The sequence below is a fragment of the Carcharodon carcharias genome, chromosome 10 (genome assembly GCF_017639515.1).
Source record: "Carcharodon carcharias isolate sCarCar2 chromosome 10, sCarCar2.pri, whole genome shotgun sequence".
Taxonomy (NCBI): domain Eukaryota; kingdom Metazoa; phylum Chordata; class Chondrichthyes; order Lamniformes; family Lamnidae; genus Carcharodon; species Carcharodon carcharias.
The window spans coordinates 107,172,207-107,192,737 of NC_054476.1; positions in this window are offsets into that span (position 1 = coordinate 107,172,207).

The following is a 20,531-nucleotide window of genomic DNA, read 5'->3' on the forward strand; positions in this document are numbered from 1 at the left end:
GAAGACACTCTGGGTGAGGAGAGGGTCAGAGTGTCAGAAGGAGTTGGAGATACACCGGGTGAGCAGAGGGGTAGGGTGTCAGGAGAAGTTGGACAGATTCTGGGTGAGGAGAGGGTCAGAGAGTCAGAAGGAGTTGGTGAGACACCCTATGAGCAAAGGGGTAGGGTGTCAGGAGAAGTTGGACAGACTCTGGGTGAGGAGAGGGTCAGAGTGTTGGGAGATGTTAGACAGATTCTGGGTGAGGAGAGCATCAGGTTCTCAGGAGGATTTGGAGGTACTCTGGGTGAGGAGAGGGTTCGAGTGTCAGGGGAAGTTGGAGAGACTCTGGGTGAGGCAAAGTTCCGGGTGTCAGGAGGAGTTGGACAGACTCTCGGTGAGGAGAGGTTCACTGTGTCAGGAGGAGTTGGACAGGCTTTGGGTGAAGAGAATGTCAGGGTGTCGGGAGGAGTTGGAGAGACTCTGGGTGAGGAGGGCGTAATTTTGTCAGGAGGAGTTGGAGAGAAACCGGGTGAGCAGAGGGTCAGGGTGTTGGGAGGAAATGAAGAGACTCTGGGTGAGGACAGGGTGAGGGTGTCAGGAGGAGTTGGACAGACTCTGGGTGTTAAGAGGGTCAGAGTGTCACGACGAGTTGCACAGACTCTGGGGGAGGAGACTGTCAGGTTGTCAGGAGGAGTTGGAGAGACTCCAGGTGAGGAGAGGGTCAGAGTGTCCGGAGGAGTTGGAGAGACTCTGGGTGAGTAGAGGGTCAGTGTGTCAGCAGGAGTTGGACAGACTCTGGGTGAGGAGAGGGTCAGGGTTTCAGGAGGAGATGGACAGGCTCTGGGTGAGGAGAGGTTCAGGGTTTCGGGAGAAGTTGGACAGACTCTAGGTGAGGAGAGGTTTAGACTGTCAGGAAGAGTTGGACAGACTCTGGGTGAGGAGAGGTTCAGGTTGTCAAGAGCACTTGGAGAGACTTTGGGTGAGGAGAGGGTCAGAGTGTCAGGAGGTGTTGGAGAGACAATGGGTGAGGAGAGGGTCAGGGTTTCAGGAGGAGATGGACAGGCTCTGGGTGAGGAGAGGTTCAGGGTTTCAAGAGAAGTTGGACAGACTCTAGGTGAGGAGAGGTTTAGACTGTCAGGAAGAGTTGGACAGACTCTGGGTGAGGAGAGGTTCAGGTTGTCAAGAGCACTTGGAGAGACTTTGGGTGAGGAGAGGGTCAGAGTGTCAGGAGGTGTTGGAGAGACTCTGGGTGAGGAGAGGTTCAATGTGTCAGGAAGAGTTGGATAGGCTCGGGGAGAGGAGCGGGTCAAGGTGTCGGGTGAATTTGGACAGACTCTAGGTGAGGAGATGGTCAGAGTGTCAGGAGGATTTGGAGACACTCTGGGTGATGAGAGGGTCAGTGTGTCAGGAGAAGTTTGACAGACTCTGGGTGAGGAGAGTCTCAGAGTGTCAGGATGAGAAGGAGAGACTCTGGGTGAGGAGAGGGTCAGAGTGTCAGGAGATGTTAGACAGATTCTGGGTGAGAAGAGCATCAGGTTCTCAGGAGGAATTGGAGATACTCTGGGTGAGGAGAGGGTCCGAGTGTCAGGAGAATTTGGAGAGACTCTGGGTGAGGCAAAGTTCAGGGTGTCAGGAGGAGTTGGACAGACTCTGGGTGAGAAGAGGTTCATTGTGTCAGGAGGAGTTGGACAGGCTTTGGGTGAAGAGAATGTCAGGGTGTCGGGAGGAGTTGGAGAGACTCTGGGTGAGGAGGGCGTTATTGTGTCAGGAGGAATTGGAGAGAAACCGGGTGAGCAGAGTGTCAGGGTGTTGGGAGCAAATGAAGAGACTCTGGGTGAGGACAGGGTGAGGGTGTCAGGAGGAGTTGGACAGACTCTGGGTGAGGAGAGGGTCAGAGTGTCACGACGAGTTGCACAGACTCTGGGTGAGGAGAGGGACAGAGTGTCAGGAGGAGTTGAAGAGACTCTGGGTTAGCAGAGGGTCAGGGTGTCAGGAGGAGTTGGACAGACTCTGGGCGCGGAGTGGGTCAGTGTGTCAATAGAAGTTGTACAGACTCTGGGTGAGGAGAGGGTCAGAGTGTCAGGAGGAGTTGGAGAGACTCTGGGTGAGGAGAGGGTCTTGTTGTCGGGAGGAGTAGAAGAATCTCTTGGGCAGGGGGGTTCAGGTTGACAGGAGGTGTTGGATATCCTCTAGCTGAGGTTAGGTTCAGAGTGTCAGGAGGAGTTGGAGAGAGTCTGGGTGAGGAGAGGGTCAGATTGTCAGGAGGAGATGGAGAGACTTTGGGTGAGCAAAGGGTCAGACTGTCAGGAGGATTTGGACAGACTCTGGGTGAGGAGAGGGTCAGGGTTTCAGGAGGAGATGGACAGGCTCTGGGTGAGGAGCGGGTCAGGGTTTCGGGAGAAGTTGGACAGACTCTAGTTGAGGAGAGGTTCAGACTATCAGGAGGAGTTGGAGAGACTCTGGGTGTGAAGAGGTTCAGAGTGTCAGTAGTAGTTGGAGGGACTCTGGGTGAGGAGAGGGTCAGGTTGTTGGGTGAAGTTGGACAGACTCTAGGTGAGGAGAGGGTCAGAGTTTCAGGAGGAGTTGAAGAGAATCTAGGAGAGGAGAGGGTCAGCGTCTCAGGAGGTGTTCAAGAGACGCTGGGTGAGGAGATGTTCAGCGTGTCAGGAAGAGTTGGACAGGCTCTGGGTGAGGAGAGAGCCAAAGTGTCAGGAGGTGATGGAGAGACTCTGGGTGAGGAGAGGGTCAGGTGTCAGGAGGAGTTGGAGAGACTCTGGGTGAGGAGAGGGTCCGAGTGTCAGGAGAAGTTGGAGAGTCTCTGGGTGAGCAGAGGTTCAGGGTGTTAGGAGGAGTTGGACAGACACTGGGAGAGGAGCTGGTCACACTGTCAGGAGGAGATGGAGCGTCTCTAGGGGACGAGCAGGTCAGGTTGTCAGGAGAAGTTGGACAGACTCTGGGTGAGGAGAGGGTCAGAGTGTCAGGAGGAGATGGAGAGACACAGGGTAAACAGAGGGTCAGAGTGTCAGGAGGAGTTGGACAGACTCTGGGTGAGCAGATGGTCAGGGTGTCAGCAGCAGTTGCACAGACTCTTGGTGAGGAGATGGTCAGGGTGGCGGGAGAAGTTGGAGAGACTCTGGGTGAGCAGAGGTTCAGGGTGTTAGGAGGAGTTGGACAGACACTGGGAGAGGAGCGGATCACACTGTCAGGAGGAGATGATGTGTCTCTAGGGGAGGAGAGGGTCAGGTTGTCAGGAGAAGTTGGACAGACTCTGGGTGAGGAGAGGGTCAGAGTGTTTGGAGGTGATGGAGAGACTCTGGGTAAACAGAGGGTCAGATTGTCAGGAGGTGATGGAGAGACTCTGGGTTAGGAGAGGGTCAGGGTGTCTGTAGGAGTTGGTCAGACTCTGGGTGAGGAGAGGGTCAGAGTGTCAGAAGGAGTTGGAGATGCACCGGGTGAGCAGAGGGGTAGGGTGTCAGGAGAAGTTGGACAGATTCTGGGTGAGGAGAGGGTCAGAGAGTCAGAAGGATTTATTGAGACACCCTATGAGCAAAGGGGTAGGGTCTCAGTAGAAGTTGGACAGATTCTGGGTGAGGAGAAGGACAGAGTGTCAGGAGGAGATGGAGAGACTCTGGGTGAGGAGAGGGTCAGAGTGTTTGGATGAGTTGCAGAAACTCTGGGAGAGGAGAGGTTCAAGGTGTCGGGTGAAGTTGGGCAGACATTGGTGAGGAGAGGGTCAGAGTGTCAGGAGGATTTGGAGACACTCTGGGTGAGGAGAGTTTCAGAGTGTCGGGATGAGTTGGACAGACTCTGTGTGAGGAGAGGGTCAGTGTGTCAGGAGGAGTTGGAGAGATTCCGGGTAAGCAGAGGGGTAAGGTGTCAGGAGAAGTTGGACAGACTCTGAGTGAGGAGAGGGTCAGAGTGTTGGGAGATGTTAGACAGATTCTGGGGGAGGAGAGCATCAGGTTCTCAGGAGGATTTGGAGGTACTCTGGGTGAGGAGAGGGTCCGAGTGTCAGGGGAAGTTGGAGAGACTCTGGGTGAGGCAAAGTTCAGGGTGTCAGGAGGAGTTGGACAGACTCTGGGTGAGGAGAGGTTCATTGTGTCAGGAGGAGTTGGACAGGCTTTGGGTAAAGAGAATGTCAGGGTGTCGGGAGGAGTTGGAGAGTCTCTGGGTGAGGAGGGCGTAATTGTGTCAGGAGGAGTTGGAGAGAAACCGGGTGAGCAGAGGGTCAGGGTGTTGGGAGGAAATGAAGAGACTCTGGGTGAGGAGAGGGTCAGAGTGTCACGACGAGTTGCACAGACTCTGGGGGAGGAGACTGTCAGGTTGTCAGGAGGAGTTGGACAGACTCCAGGTGAGGAGAGGGTCAGAGTGTCCGGAGGAGTTGGAGAGACTCTGGGTGAGGAGAGGGTCAGATTGTTAGGAGGAGTTGGAGAGGCTCTGGGTGAGTAGAGGGTCAGTGTGTCAGGAGGAGTTGGACAGACTCTGGGTGAGGAGAGGGTCAGGGTTTCAGGAGGAGATGGACAGGCTCTGGGTGAGGAGAGGTTCAGGGTTTCGGGAGAAGTTGGACAGACTCTAGGTGAGGAGAGGTTTAGACTGTCAGGAGGAGTTGGACAGACTCTGGGTGAAGAGAGGTTCAGGTTGTCAAGAGCACTTGGAGAAAATTTGGGTAAGGAGAGGGTCAGAGTGTCAGGAGGTGTTGGAGAGACTCTGGGTGAGGAGAGGTTCAATGTGTCAGGAAGAGTTGGATAGGCTCGGGGAGAGGAGCGGGTCAAGGTGTCGGGTGAATTTGGACAGACTCTAGGTGAGGAGATGGTCAGAGTGTCAGGAGGATTTGGAGACACTCTGGGTGATTAGAGGGTCAGTATGTCAGGAGGAGTTGGACGGACTCTGGGTGAGGAGAGGGTCAGTGTGTCAGGAGGAGTTGGAGAGACTCTGGGTGAGCAGAGGGGTCGGGTGTCAGGAGAAGTTTGACAGACTCTGGGTGAGGAGAGGCTCAGAGTGTCAGGAGGAGATGGAGAGACTCTGGGTGAGGAGAGGGTCAGAGTGTCGGGAGATGTTAGACAGATTCTGGGTGAGAAGAGCATCAGGTTCTCAGGAGGAATTGGAGATACTCTGGGTGAGGAGAGGGTCCGAGTGTCAGGAGAATTTGGAGAGACTCTGGGTGAGGCAAAGTTCAGGGTGTCAGGAGGAGTTGGACAGACTCTGGGTGAGAAGAGGTTCATTGTGTCAGGAGGAGTTGGACAGGCTTTGGGTGAAGAGAATGTCAGGGTGTTGGGAGGAGTTGGAGAGACTCTGGGTGAGGAGGGCGTTATTGTGTCAGGTGGAATTGGAGAGAAACCGGGTGAGCAGAGGGTCAGGGTGTTGGGAGCAAATGAAGAGACTCTGGGTGAGGACAGGGTGAGGGTGTCAGGAGGAGTTGGACAGACTCTGGGTGAGGAGAGGGTCAGAGTGTCACGACGAGTTGCACAGACTCTGGGTGAGGAGACTGTCAGGTTGTCAGGAGGAGTTGGACAGACTCCAGGTGAGGAGAGGGTCAGAATGTCCGGAGGAGTTGGAGAGACTCTGGGTGAGGAGAGGGTCAGATTGTTAGGAGGAGTTGGAGAGGCTCTGGGTGAGTAGAGGGTCAGTGTGTCAGGAGGAGTTGGACAGACTCTGGGTGAGGAGAGGGTCAGTGTGCCAGGAGGAGTTGAACAGACTCAGGGTGAGGAGAGGGTCAGAGTGTCAGGAGGATTTGGACAGACTCTGTTTGAGGAGAGGGTCAGAGTGTCAGAAGGAGTTTGAAAGACACCGGGTGAGCAGAGGGGTACGGTGTCAGGAGAATTTGGACAGATTCTGGGTGAGGAGAGGGTCAGAGTGTCAGGAGGAGATGGAGAGACTCTGGATGAGGAGAGGGTCAGAGTGTTTGGAGGAGTTGGAGAAACTCTGGGACAGGAGAGGGTCAAGGTGTCGGGTGAAGTTGGACAGACATTGGTGAGGAGAGGGTCAGAGCGTCAGGAGGATTTGGAGACACTCTGGGTGAGAAGAGAGTCAGAGTGTCGAGAGGACTTGGTCAGACTCTGGGTGAGGAGAGGGTCAGAGTGTCAGAAAGAGTTGCAGAGACACCGGGTGAGCAGAGTGGTAGGGTGTCAGGAGAAGTTGGAAAGATTCTGTGAAAGGAAAGGGTCAGAGTGTCAGGAGTAGATGGAGAGACTCTGGGTGAGGAGAGGGTCAGAGTGTTTGGAGGAGTTGGAGAAATTCTGGGAGAGGAATGGGTCAAGATGTCGGGTGAAGTTGGACAGACATTGGTGAGGAGATGGTCAGAGTGTAAGGAGGATTTGGAGACACTCTGGGTGAGGAGAGGGTCAGAGTGTCGGGAGGATTTGGACAGACTCTGGGTGAGGAGAGGGTCCGAGTTTCAGGAGAAGTTGGAGAGTCTCTGGGTGAGCAGAGGTTCAGGGTGTTAGGAGGAGTTGGACAGACACTGGGAGAGGAGCGGATCACACTGTCAGGAGGAGATGATGTGTCTCTAGGGGAGGAGAGGGTCAGGTTGTCAGGAGAAGTTGGACAGACTCTGGGTGAGGAGAGGGTCAGAGTGTTTGGAGGTGATGGAGAGACTCTGGGTAAACAGAGGGTCAGATTGTCAGGAGGTGATGGAGAGACTCTGGGTTAGGAGAGGGTCAGGGTGTCTGTAGGAGTTGGTCAGACTCTGGGTGAGGAGAGGGTCAGAGTGTCAGAAGGAGTTGGAGATACACCGGGTGAGCAGAGGGGTAGGGTGTCAGGAGAAGTTGGACAGATTCTGGGTGAGGAGAGGGTCAGAGAGTCAGAAGGATTTATTGAGACACCCTATGAGCAAAGGGGTAGGGTGTCAGTAGAAGTTGGACAGATTCTGGGTGAGGAGAAGGACAGAGTGTCAGGAGGAGATGGAGAGACTCTGGGTGAGGAGAGGGTCAGAGTGTTTGGATGAGTTGCAGAAACTCTGGGAGAGGAGAGGTTCAAGGTGTCGGGTGAAGTTGGGCAGACATTGGTGAGGAGAGGGTCAGAGTGTCAGGAGGATTTGGAGACACTCTGGGTGAGGAGAGTTTCAGAGTGTCGGGATGAGTTGGACAGACTCTGTGTGAGGAGAGGGTCAGTGTGTCAGGAGGAGTTGGAGAGATTCCGGGTGAGCAGAGGGGTAGGGTGTCAGGAGAAGTTGGACAGACTCTGAGTGAGGAGAGGGTCAGAGTGTTGGGAGATGTTAGACAGATTCTGGGGGAGGAGAGCATCAGGTTCTCAGGAGGATTTGGAGGTACTCTGGGTGAGGAGAGGGTCCGAGTGTCAGGGGAAGTTGGAGAGACTCTGGGTGAGGCAAAGTTCAGGGTGTCAGGAGGAGTTGGACAGACTCTGGGTGAGGAGAGGTTCATTGTTTCAGGAGGAGTTGGACAGGCTTTGGGTAAAGAGAATGGCAGGGTGTCGGGAGGAGTTGGAGAGTCTCTGGGTGAGGAGGGCGTAATTGTGTCAGGAGGAGTTGGAGAGAAACCGGGTGAGCAGAGGGTCAGGGTGTTGGGAGGAAATGAAGAGACTCTGGGTGAGGACAGGGTGAGGGTGTCAGGAGGAGTTGGACAGACTCTGGGTGAGGAGAGGGTCAGAGTGTCACGACGAGTTGCACAGACTCTGGGGGAGGAGACTGTCAGGTTGTCAGGAGGAGTTGGACAGACTCCAGGTGAGGAGAGGGTCAGAGTGTCCGGAGGAGTTGGAGAGACTCTGGGTGAGGAGAGGGTCAGATTGTTAGGAGGAGTTGGAGAGGCTCTGGGTGAGTAGAGGGTCAGTGTGTCAGGAGGAGTTGGACAGACTCTGGGTGAGGAGAGGGTCAGGGTTTCAGGAGGAGATGGACAGGCTCTGGGTGAGGAGAGGTTCAGGGTTTCGGGAGAAGTTGGACAGACTCTAGGTGAGGAGAGGTTTAGACTGTCAGGAGGAGTTGGACAGACTCTGGGTGAAGAGAGGTTCAGGTTGTCAAGAGCACTTGGAGAAACTTTGGGTAAGGAGCGGGTCAGAGTGTCAGGAGGTGTTGGAGAGACTCTGGGTGAGGAGAGGTTCAATGTGTCAGGAAGAGTTGGATAGGCTCGGGGAGAGGAGCGGGTCAAGGTGTCGGGTGAATTTGGACAGACTCTAGGTGAGGAGATGGTCAGAGTGTCAGGAGGATTTGGAGACACTCTGGGTGATTAGAGGGTCAGTGTGTCAGGAGGAGTTGGACGGACTCTGGGTGAGGAGAGGGTCAGTGTGTCAGGAGGAGTTGGAGAGACTCTGGGTGAGCAGAGGGGTCGGGTGTCAGGAGAAGTTTGACAGACTCTGGGTGAGGAGAGGCTCAGAGTGTCAGGAGGAGATGGAGAGACTCTGGGTGAGGAGAGGGTCAGAGTGTCGGGAGATGTTAGACAGATTCTGGGTGAGAAGAGCATCAGGTTCTCAGGAGGAATTGGAGATACTCTGGGTGAGGAGAGGGTCCGAGTGTCAGGAGAATTTGGAGAGACTCTGGGTGAGGCAAAGTTCAGGGTGTCAGGAGGAGTTGGACCGACTCTAGGTGAGAAGAGGTTCATTGTGTCAGGAGGAGTTGGACAGGCTTTGGGTGAAGAGAATGTCAGGGTGTCGGGAGGAGTTGGAGAGACTCTGGGTGAGGAGGGCGTTATTGTGTCAGGTGGAATTGGAGAGAAACCGGGTGAGCAGAGGGTCAGGGTGTTGGGAGCAAATGAAGAGACTCTGGGTGAGGACAGGGTGAGGGTGTCAGGAGGAGTTGGACAGACTCTGGGTGAGGAGAGGGTCAGAGTGTCACGACGAGTTGCACAGACTTTGGTGAGGAGACTGTCAGGTTGTCAGGAGGAGTTGGACAGACTCCAGGTGAGGAGAGGGTCAGAGTGTCCGGAGGAGTTGGAGAGACTCTGGGTGAGGAGAGGGTCAGATTGTTAGGAGGAGTTGGAGTGGCTCTGGGTGAGTAGAGGGTCAGTGTGTCAGGAGGAGTTGGACAGACTCTGGGTGAGGAGAGGGTCAGTGTGCCAGGAGGAGTTGAACAGACTCAGGGTGAGGAGAGGGTCAGAGTGTCAGGAGGATTTGGACAGACTCTTTTTGAGGAGAGGGTCAGAGTGTCAGAAGGAGTTTGAAAGACACCGGGTGAGCAGAGGGGTACGGTGTCAGGAGAATTTCGACAGATTCTGGGTGAGGAGAGGGTCAGAGTGTCAGGAGGAGATGGAGAGACTCTGGATGAGGAGAGGGTCAGAGTGTTTGGAGGAGTTGGAGAAACTCTGGGACAGGAGATGGTCAAGGTGTCGGGTGAAGTTGGACAGACATTGGTGAGGAGAGGGTCAGAGCGTCAGGAGGATTTGGAGACACTCTGGGTGAGAAGAGAGTCAGAGTGTCGAGAGGACTTGGTCAGACTCTGGGTGAGGAGAGGGTCAGAGTGTCAGAAAGAGTTGCAGAGACACCGGGTGAGCAGAGTGGTAGGGTGTCAGGAGAAGTTGGAAAGATTCTGTGAAAGGAAAGGGTCAGAGTGTCAGGAGTAGATGGAGAGACTCTGGGTGAGGAGAGGGTCAGAGTGTTTGGAGAAGTTGGAGAAATTCTGGGAGAGGAATGGGTCAAGATGTCGGGTGAAGTTGGACAGACATTGGTGAGGAGATGGTCAGAGTGTAAGGAGGATTTGGAGACACTCTGGGTGAGGAGAGGGTCAGAGTGTCGGGAGGATTTGGACAGACTCTGGGTGAGGAGATGTTCATTGTGTCAGGAGGAGTTGGAGAGACTCCGGGTGAGCAGAGGGGTAGGGTGTCAGGAGATGTTGGACAGACTCTGGGTGAGGAGAGGTTCAGAGTGTCAGGAGGAGATTGAGAGACTCTGGGTGAGGAGAGGGTCAGAGTGCTGGGAGGAGTTGGAGAAACTCTGGGTTAGGAGAGTTTCAGAGTGTCAGGAGGAGTTGGAGGTACTCTGGGTGAGGAGTGGGTCACGGTGACTGAAGGAGTTGGACAGGCACTGGGAGAAGAGTGTGTCAAGGTGTCGAGTGAAGATGGACAGATTCTAGGTGAGGAGAGGGACAGAATGTCAGGAGGAGTTGGATAGACTCTGGTGAGGAGAGGGTCAGTGTGTCAGGAGAAGTTGGAGAGACTCTGGGTGAGCAGAGGGGTAGGGTGTCAGGAGAAGTTGGACACACTCTGGGTGAGGAGAGGGTCAGAGTGTCAGGTGGAGATGGAGAGACTCTGGTTGAGGAGAGGGTCAGTGTGTTGGGAGGAGTTGGAGAGCCTCTGGGTGAGGAGAAGTTCAGTGTGTCAGTAGGATTTGGACAGTTTCTGGGTGAGGAGAGTGTCAGAGTGTCAGGAGGAGCTGGAGAGTCTCTGGGTGAGGAGAGGGTCAGAGTGTTGGGAGAAGTTGTAGAAACTCTGTGTTAGGAGAGGGACAGGGTGTTAGGAGGAGTTGGGCAGACTCTGGTAGAGGAGTGGGTTAGAGTGTCAGGAGGAGCGGAGGGACTCTGGGTAAGCAGAGTGTCAGGGTGTCAGGAGGAGAAGGAGAAACTTGGAGAGAAGTTGGGAGAAGTTGGAGAGACTCTGGTTGAGGAGAAGGTCAGGTTGTCAGGAGGAGTTGGACAGGCTCTGGGTGAAGAGAAGGCAGGAAGTCGGGAGGAATTGGAGAGACTCTGGGAGAGGAGAGGATCAGGGTGTCAGGAGGAGTTGGAGAGACTCCAGGTGAGCAGAGGGTCAGGGTGTCGGGAGGAGTTGAAGAGACTCTGGGTTAGCAGAGGGTCAGGGTGTCAGGAGGAGTTGGACAGACTTTGGGCGCGGAGTGGGTCAGAGTGTCAATAGAAGTTGGACAGACTCTGGGTGAGGAGAGGGTCAGAGTGTCAGGAGGAGTTGGAGAGACTCTGGGTGAGGAGAGGGTCTTGTTGTCGGGAGGAGTAGAAGAATCTCTTGGGCAGGGGGGTTCAGGTTGACAGGAGGTGTTGGATATCCTCTAGCTGAGGTTAGGTTCAGAGTGTCAGGAGGAGTTGGAGAGAGTCTGGGTGAGGAGAGGGTCAGATTGTCAGGAGGAGATGGAGAGACTTTGGGTGAGCCAGGGGGTCAGACTGTCAGGAGGATTTGGATAGACTCTGGATGAGGAGAGGGTCAGGGTTTCAGGAGGAGATGGACAGGCTCTGGGTGAGGAGTGGGTCAGGGTTTCGGGAGAAGTTGGACAGACTCTAGTTGAGGAGAGGTTCAGACTATCAGGAGGAGTTGGAGAGACTCTGGGTGAGAAGAGGGTCAGAGTGTCTGTAGTAGTTGGAGAGACTCTGGGTGACGAGAGGGTCAGGTTGTTGGGTGAAGTTGGACAGACTCTAGGTGAGGAGAGGGTCAGAGTTTCAGGAGGAGTTGAAGAGAATCTAGGAGAGGAGAGGGTCAGTGTCTCAGGAGGTGTTCAAGAGACGCTGGGTGAGGAGATTTTCAGGGTGTCAGGAAGAGTTTCACAGGCTCTGGGTAAGGAGAGAGCCAAAGTGTCAGGAGGTGATGGAGAGACTCTGGGTGAGCAGAGGGTCAGGTGTCAGGAGGAGTTGGAGAGACTCTGGGTGAGGAGAGGGTCAGGGTGGCGGGAGAGGTTGGAGAGACTCTGGGTGAGGAGAGGGTCCGAGTGTCAGGAGAAGTTGGAGAGTCTCTGGGTGAGCAGAGGTTCAGGGTCTTAGGAGGAGTTGGACAGACACTGGGAGAGGAGCTGGTCACACTGTCAGGAGGAGATGGAGCGTCTCTAGGGGAGGAGAAGGTCAGTTGTCAGGAGAAGCTGGACAGACTCTGGGTGAGGAGAGGGTCAGAGTGTCAGGAGGAGATGGAGAGACACAGGGTAAACAGAGGGTCAGAGTGTCAGGAGGAGTTGGACCGAATCTGGGTGAGGAGAGGGTCAGAGTGTCAGGAGGTGATGGAGAGACTCTGGGTGAGCAGATGGTCAGGGTGTCAGGAGGAGTTGCACAGACTCTTGGTGAGGAGATGGTCAGGGTGGCAGGAGAAGTGGAGAGACTCTGGGTGAGGAGAGGGTCCGAGTTTCAGGAGAAGTTGGAGAGTCTCTGGGTGAGCAGAGGTTCAGGGTGTTAGGAGGAGTTGGACAGACACTGAGAGAGGAGCGGATCACACTGTCAGGAGGAGATGATGCATCTCTAGGGGAGGAGAGGGTCAGGTTGTCAGGAGAAGTTGGACAGACTCTGGGTGAGGAGAGGGTCAGAGTGTTTGGAGGTGATGGAGAGACTCTGGGTAAACAGAGGGTCAGATTGTCAGGAGGTGATGGAGAGACTCTGGGTTAGGTGAGGGTCAGGGTGTCTGTAGGAGTTGGTCAGACTCTGGGTGAGGAGAGGGTCAGAGTGTCAGAAGGAGTTGGAGATACACCGGGTGAGCAGAGGGGTAGGGTGTCAGGAGAAGTTGGACAGATTCTGGGTGAGGAGAGGGTCAGAGAGTCAGAAGGAGTTGGTGAGACACCCTATGAGCAAAGGGGTAGGGTGTCAGTAGAAGTTGGACAGATTCTGGGTGAGGAGAAGGACAGAGTGTCAGGAGGAGATGGAGAGACTCTGGGTGAGGAGAGGGTCAGAGTGTTTGGATGAGTTGCAGAAACTCTGGGAGAGGAGAGGTTCAAGGTGTCGGGTGAAGTTGGGCAGACATTGGTGAGGAGAGGGTCAGAGTGTCAGGAGGATTTGGAGACACTCTGGGTGAGGAGAGTTTCAGAGTGTCGGGATGAGTTGGACAGACTCTTGTGAGGAGAGGGTCAGGGTGTCAGGAGAAGTTGGAAAGACTCTGGGTGAGGAGAGGGTCAGAGTGTTGGGAGATGTTAGACAGATTCTGGGTGAGGAGAGCATCAGGTTCTCAGGAGGATTTGGAGGTACTCTGGGTGAGGAGAGGGTCCGAGTGTCAGGGGAAGTTGGAGAGACTCTGGGTGAGGCAAAGTTCAGGGTGTCAGGAGGAGTTTGACAGACTCTGGGTGAGGAGAGGTTCATTGTGTCAGGAGGAGTTGGACAGGCTTTGGGTGAAGAGAATGTCAGGATGTCGGGAGGAGTTGGAGAGACTCTGGGTGAGGAGGGCGTAATTGTGTCAGGAGGAGTTGGAGAGATACCGGGTGAGCAGAGTGTCAGGGTGTTGGGAGGAAATGAAGAGACTCTGGGTGAGGACAGGGTGAGGGTGTCAGGAGGAGTTGGACAGACTCTGGGTGAGGAGAGGGTCAGAGTGTCACGACGAGTTGCACAGACTCTGGGGGAGGAGACTGTCAGGTTGTAAGGAGGAGTTGGACAGACTCCAGGTGAGGAGAGGGTCAGAGTGTCCGGAGGAGTTGGAGAGACTCTGGGTGAGGAGAGGGTCAGATTGTTAGGAGGAGTTGGAGAGACTCTGGGTGAGTAGAGGGTCAGTGTGTCAGGAGGAGTTGGACAGACTCTGGGTGAGGAGAGGGTCAGGGTTTCAGGAGGAGATGGACAGGCTCTGGGTGAGTAGAGGTTCAGGGTTTCGGGAGAAGTTGGACAGACTCTAGGTGAGGTGAGGTTTAGACTGTCAGGAGGAGTTGGACAGACTCTGGGTGAGGAGAGGTTCAGGTTGTCAAGAGCACTTGGAGAGACTTTGGGTGAGGAGAGGGTCAGAGTGTCAGGAGGTGTTGGAGAGACTCTGGGTGAGGAGAGGTTCAATGTGTCAGGAAGAGTTGGATAGGCTCGGGGAGAGGAGCGGGTCAAGGTGTCGGGTGAATTTGGACAGACTCTAGGTGAGGAGATGGTCAGAGTGTCAGGAGGATTTGGAGACACTCTGGGTGAAGAGAGGGTCAGTGTGTCAGGAGGAATTGGACGGACTCTGGGTGAGGAGAGGGTCAGTGTGTCAGGAAGAGTTGGAGAAACTCTGGGTGAGCAGAGGGGTCGGGTGTCAGGAGAAGTTTGACAGACTCTGGGTGAGGAGAGGCTCAGAGTGTCAGGAGGAGATGGAGAGACTCTGGGTGAGGAGAGGGTCAGAGTGTCGGGAGATGTTAGACAGATTCTGGGTGAGAAGAGCATCAGGTTCTCAGGAGGAATTGGAGATACTCTGGGTGAGGAGAGGGTCCGAGTGTCAGGAGAATTTGGAGAGACTCTGGGTGAGGCAAAGTTCAGGGTGTCAGGAGGAGTTGGACAGACTCTGGGTGAGAAGAGGTTCATTGTGTCAGGAGGAGTTGGACAGGCTTTGGGTGAAGAGAATGTCAGGGTGTTGGGAGGAGTTGGAGAGACTCTGGGTGAGGAGGGCGTTATTGTGTCAGGAGGAATTGGAGAGAAACCGGGTGAGCAGAGGGTCAGGGTTTTAGGAGCAAATGAAGAGACTCTGGGTGAGGACAGGGTGAGGGTGGCAGGAGGAGTTGGACAGACTCTGGGTGAGGAGAGGGTCAGAGTGTCACGACGAGTTGCACAGACTCTGGGTGAGGAGAGGGACAGAGTGTCAGGAGGAGTTGGAGAGACTCTGGATGAGGAGAGGGACATGTTGTAGGGAGGAGTAGCAGAATCTCTGGGGGAGGAGATTGTCAGGTTGTCAGGAGGAGTTGGACAGACTCTAGGTGAGGAGAGGGTCAGAGTGTCAGGAGGAGTTGGAGAGACTCTGGGTGAGGAGAGGGTCAGATTGTTAGGAGGAGTTGTAGAGACTCTGGGTGAGTAGAGGGTCAGTGTGTCAGGAGGAGTTGGACAGACTCTGGGTGAGGAGAGGGTCAGGGTTTCAGGAGGAGATGGACAGGCTCTGGGTGAGGAGAGGTTCAGGGTTTCGGGAGAAGTTGGACAGACTCTAGGTGAGGAGAGGTTTAGACTGTCAGGAGTAGTTGGACAGACTTTGGGTGAGGAGAGGGTCAGAGTGTCAGGAGGTGTTGGAGAGACTCTGGGTGTGGAGAGGGTCAAGGTGTCAGGAAGAGTTGGATAGGCTCATGGAGAGGAGCGGGTCAAGGTGTCGTGTGAATTTGGACAGACTCTAGGTGATGAGATGGTCAGAGCAGCAGGAGGATTTGGAGACACTCTGGGTGATGAGCGGGTTAGTGTGTCAGGAGGAGTTGGACGGACTCTGGGTGAGGAGAAAGTCAGAGTGTCAGAATGAGATAGAGAGACTCTGGGTGAGGAGAGGGTCAGTGTGTCAGGAGGAGTTGAACAGACTCTTGGTGTGGAGAGGGTCAGGGTTTCAGTAGGAGATGGACAGGCTCTGGGTGAGGAGAGGTTCAGGTTGTCAAGAGGACTTGGAAAGACTTTGGGTGAGGAGAGGGTCAGAGTGTCAGGAGGTGTTGGAGAGACTCTGGGTGAGGAGAGGGTCAGGTTGTCAAGAGGACTTGGAAAGACTTTGGGTGAGGAGAGGGTCAGAGTGTCAGGAGGTGTTGGAGAGACTCTGGGTGAGGAGAGGGTCAAGGTGTCAGGAAGAGTTGGATAGGCTCACGGGAGAGGAGCGGGTCAAGGTGTCGTGTGAATTTGGACAGACTCTAGGTGAGGAGGTGGTCAGAGCGTCAGGAGGATTTGGAGACACTCTGGGTGATGAGAGGGTTAGTGTGTCAGGAGGAGTTGGACGGACTCTGGGTGAGGAGAGGGTCAGTGTGTCAGGAGAAGTTGGAGAGAATCCAGGTGAGCAGAGGGTTAGGGTGACAGGAGAAGTTGGACAGACTCTGGGTGAGGAGAAAGTCAGAGTGTCAGAATGAGATAGAGAGACTCTGGGTGAGGAGAGGGTCAGTGTGTCAGGAGAAGTTGGAGAGAATCCAGGTGAGCAGAGGGTTAGGGTGACAGGAGAAGTTGGACAGACTCTGGGTGAGGAGAAAGTCAGAGTGTCAGAATGAGATAGAGAGACTCTGGGTGAGGTGAGGGTCAGAGTGTTGGGAGGAGTTGGAGAAACACTGGGTTAGGAGAGGGTCACAGTGTCAGGAGAAAAGGGAGAGCCTCTGGGTGAGGAGAATGTCAGTGTGTCAGTAGGATTTGGACAGATTCTGGGTGAGGAGAGTGTCAGAGCGTCAGGAGGAGCTGGAGAGACTCTGGGTGAGGAGAGGGTCAGAGTGCTGGGAGAAGTTGGAGAAACTCTGGGTTAGGAGAGGGTCAGGGTGTTAGGAGGAGTTGGACAGACTCTGGTAGAGGAGAGGGTCAGAGTGTCAGGAGGACCTGGAGGGACTCTGGGTGAGCAGAGGGTCAGGGTGTCAGGAGGAGAAGGAGAGACTCTGGGTGAGGAGAGGGTACGAGTGTGAGCAGAAGATGGAGAGAATTTGGTTGAGGAGAAGGTCAGGGTGTCAGGAGCAGTTGGACAGGCTCTGGGTGAAGAGAAGTTCAGGATGTCAGGAGGAGTTGGAGAGATACCGGGTGAGCAGAGTGTCAGGGTGTTGGGAGGAAATGAAGAGACTCTGGGTGAGGACAGGGTGAGGGTGTCAGGAGGAGTTGGACAGACTCTGGGTGAGGAGAGGGTCAGAGTGTCACGACGAGTTGCACAGACTCTGGGGGAGGAGACTTTCAGGTTGTAAGGAGGAGTTGGACAGACTCCAGGTGAGGAGAGGGTCAGAGTGTCCGGAGGAGTTGGAGAGACTCTGGGTGAGGAGAGGGTCAGATTGTTAGGAGGAGTTGGAGAGACTCTGGGTGAGTAGAGGGTCAGTGTGTCAGGAGGAGTTGGACAGACTCTAGGTGAGGAGAGGGTCAAAGTGTCAGGAGGAGTTGGAGAGACTCTGGGTGAGGAGAGGGTCAGATTGTTAGGAGGAGTTGTAGAGACTCTGGGTGAGTAGAGGGTCAGTGTGTCAGGAGGAGTTGGACAGACTCTGGGTGAGGAGAGGGTCAGGGTTTCAGGAGGAGATGGACAGGCTCTGGGTGAGGAGAGGTTCAGGGTTTCGGGAGAAGTTGGACAGACTCTAGGTGAGGAGAGTTTTAGACTGTCAGGAGTAGTTGGACAGACTTTGGGTGAGGAGAGGGTCAGAGTGTCAGGAGGTGTTGGAGAGACTCTGGGTGTGGAGAGGGTCAAGGTGTCAGGAAGAGTTGGATAGGCTCATGGAGAGGAGCGGGTCAAGGTGTCGTGTGAATTTGGACAGACTCTAGGTGATGAGATGGTCAGAGCAGCAGGAGGATTTGGAGACACTCTGGGTGATGAGCGGGTTAGTGTGTCAGGAGGAGTTGGACGGACTCTGGGTGAGGAGAAAGTCAGAGTGTCAGAATGAGATAGAGAGACTCTGGGTGAGGAGAGGGTCAGTGTGTCAGGAGGAGTTGAACAGACTCTTGGTGTGGAGAGGGTCAGGGTTTCAGTAGGAGATGGACAGGCTCTGGGTGAGGAGAGGTTCAGGTTGTCAAGAGGACTTGGAAAGACTTTGGGTGAGGAGAGGGTCAGAGTGTCAGGAGGTGTTGGAGAGACTCTGGGTGAGGAGAGGGTCAGGTTGTCAAGAGGACTTGGAAAGACTTTGGGTGAGGAGAGGGTCAGAGTGTCAGGAGGTGTTGGAGAGACTCTGGGTGAGGAGAGGGTCAAGGTGTCAGGAAGAGTTGGATAGGCTCACGGGAGAGGAGCGGGTCAAGGTGTCGTGTGAATTTGGACAGACTCTAGGTGAGGAGGTGGTCAGAGCGTCAGGAGGATTTGGAGACACTCTGGGTGATGAGAGGGTTAGTGTGTCAGGAGGAGTTGGACGGACTCTGGGTGAGGAGAGGGTCAGTGTGTCAGGAGAAGTTGGAGAGAATCCAGGTGAGCAGAGGGTTAGGGTGACAGGAGAAGTTGGACAGACTCTGGGTGAGGAGAAAGTCAGAGTGTCAGAATGAGATAGAGAGACTCTGGGTGAGGAGAGGGTCAGTGTGTCAGGAGAAGTTGGAGAGAATCCAGGTGAGCAGAGGGTTAGGGTGACAGGAGAAGTTGGACAGACTCTGGGTGAGGAGAAAGTCAGAGTGTCAGAATGAGATAGAGAGACTCTGGGTGAGGTGAGGGTCAGAGTGTTGGGAGGAGTTGGAGAAACACTGGGTTAGGAGAGGGTCACAGTGTCAGGAGAAAAGGGAGAGCCTCTGGGTGAGGAGAATGTCAGTGTGTCAGTAGGATTTGGACAGATTCTGGGTGAGGAGAGTGTCAGAGCGTCAGGAGGAGCTGGAGAGACTCTGGGTGAGGAGAGGGTCAGAGTGCTGGGAGAAGTTGGAGAAACTCTGGGTTAGGAGAGGGTCAGGGTGTTAGGAGGAGTTGGACAGACTCTGGTAGAGGAGAGGGTCAGAGTGTCAGGAGGACCTGGAGGGACTCTGGGTGAGCAGAGGGTCAGGGTGTCAGGAGGAGAAGGAGAGACTCTGGGTGAGGAGAGGGTACGAGTGTGAGCAGAAGATGGAGAGAATTTGGTTGAGGAGAAGGTCAGGGTGTCAGGAGCAGTTGGACAGGCTCTGGGTGAAGAGAAGTTCAGGATGTCAGGAGGAGTTGGAGAGATACCGGGTGAGCAGAGTGTCAGGGTGTTGGGAGGAAATGAAGAGACTCTGGGTGAGGACAGGGTGAGGGTGTCAGGAGGAGTTGGACAGACTCTGGGTGAGGAGAGGGTCAGAGTGTCACGACGAGTTGCACAGACTCTGGGGGAGGAGACTGTCAGGTTGTAAGGAGGAGTTGGACAGACTCCAGGTGAGGAGAGGGTCAGAGTGTCCGGAGGAGTTGGAGAGACTCTGGGTGAGGAGAGGGTCAGATTGTTAGGAGGAGTTGGAGAGACTCTGGGTGAGTAGAGGGTCAGTGTGTCAGGAGGAGTTGGACAGACTCTGGGTGAGGAGAGGGTCAGGGTTTCAGGAGGAGATGGACAGGCTCTGGGTGAGGAGAGGTTCAGGGTTTCGGGAGAAGTTGGACAGACTCTAGGTGAGGTGAGGTTTAGACTGTCAGGAGGAGTTGGACAGACTCTGGGTGAGGAGAGGTTCAGGTTGTCAAGAGCACTTGGAGAGACTTTGGGTGAGGAGAGGGTCAGAGTGTCAGGAGGTGTTGGAGAGACTCTGGGTGAGGAGAGGTTCAATGTGTCAGGAAGAGTTGGATAGGCTCGGGGAGAGGAGCGGGTCAAGGTGTCGGGTGAATTTGGACAGACTCTAGGTGAGGAGATGGTCAGAGTGTCAGGAGGATTTGGAGACACTCTGGGTGAAGAGAGGGTCAGTGTGTCAGGAGGAATTGGACGGACTCTGGGTGAGGAGAGGGTCAGTGTGTCAGGAGGAGTTGGAGAAACTCTGGGTGAGCAGAGGGGTCGGGTGTCAGGAGAAGTTTGACAGACTCTGGGTGAGGAGAGGGTCAGAGTGTCGGGAGATGTTAGACAGATTCTGGGTGAGAAGAGCATCAGGTTCTCAGGAGGAATTGGAGATACTCTGGGTGAGGAGAGGGTCCGAGTGTCAGGAGAATTTGGAGAGACTCTGGGTGAGGCAAAGTTCAGGGTGTCAGGAGGAGTTGGACAGACTCTGGGTGAGAAGAGGTTCATTGTGTCAGGAGGAGTTGGACAGGCTTTGGGTGAAGAGAATGTCAGGGTGTTGGGAGGAGTTGGAGAGACTCTGGGTGAGGAGGGCGTTATTGTGTCAGGAGGAATTGGAGAGAAACCGGGTGAGCAGAGGGTCAGGGTTTTAGGAGCAAATGAAGAGACTCTGGGTGAGGACAGGGTGAGGGTGGCAGGAGGAGTTGGACAGACTCTGGGTGAGGAGAGGGTCAGAGTGTCACGACGAGTTGCACAGACTCTGGGTGAGGAGAGGGAAGAGTGTCAGGAGGAGTTGGAGAGACTCTGGATGAGGAGAGGGACATGTTGTAGGGAGGAGTAGCAGAATCTCTGGGGGAGGAGATTGTCAGGTTGTCAGGAGGAGTTGGACAGACTCTAGGTGAGGAGAGGGTCAGAGTGTCAGGAGGAGTTGGAGAGTCTCTGGGTGAGGAGAGGGTCAGATTGTTAGGAGGAGTTGTAGAGACTCTGGGTGAGTAGAGGGTCAGTGTGTCAGGAGGAGTTGGACAGACTCTGGGTGAGGAGAGGGTCAGGGTTTCAGGAGGAGATGGACAGGCTCTGGGTGAGGAGAGGTTCAGGGTTTCGGGAGAAGTTGGACAGACTCTAGGTGAGGAGAGGTTTAGACTGTCAGGAGTAGTTGGACAGACTTTGGGTGAGGAGAGGGTCAGAGTGTCAGGAGGTGTTGGAGAGACTCTGGGTGTGGAGAGGGTCAAGGTGTCAGGAAGAGTTGGATAGGCTCATGGAGAGGAGCGGGTCAAGGTGTCGTGTGAATTTGGACAGACTCTAGGTGATGAGATGGTCAGAGCAGCAGGAGGATTTGGAGACACTCTGGGTGATGAGCGGGTTAGTGTGTCAGGAGGAGTTGGACGGACTCTGGGTGAGGAGAAAGTCAGAGTGTCAGAATGAGATAGAGAGACTCTGGGTGAGGAGAGGGTCAGTGTGTCAGGAGGAGTTGAACAGACTCTTGGTGTGGAGAGGGTCAGGGTTTCAGTAGGAGATGGACAGGCTCTGGGTGAGGAGAGGTTCAGGTTGTCAAGAGGACTTGGAAAGACTTTGGGTGAGGAGAGGGTCAGAGTGTCAGGAGGTGTTGGAGAGACTCTGGGTGAGGAGAGGGTCAGGTTGTCAAGAGGACTTGGAAAGACTTTGGGTGAGGAGAGGGTCAGAGTGTCAGGAGGTGTTGGAGAGACTCTGGGTGAGGAGAGGGTCAAGGTGTCAGGAAG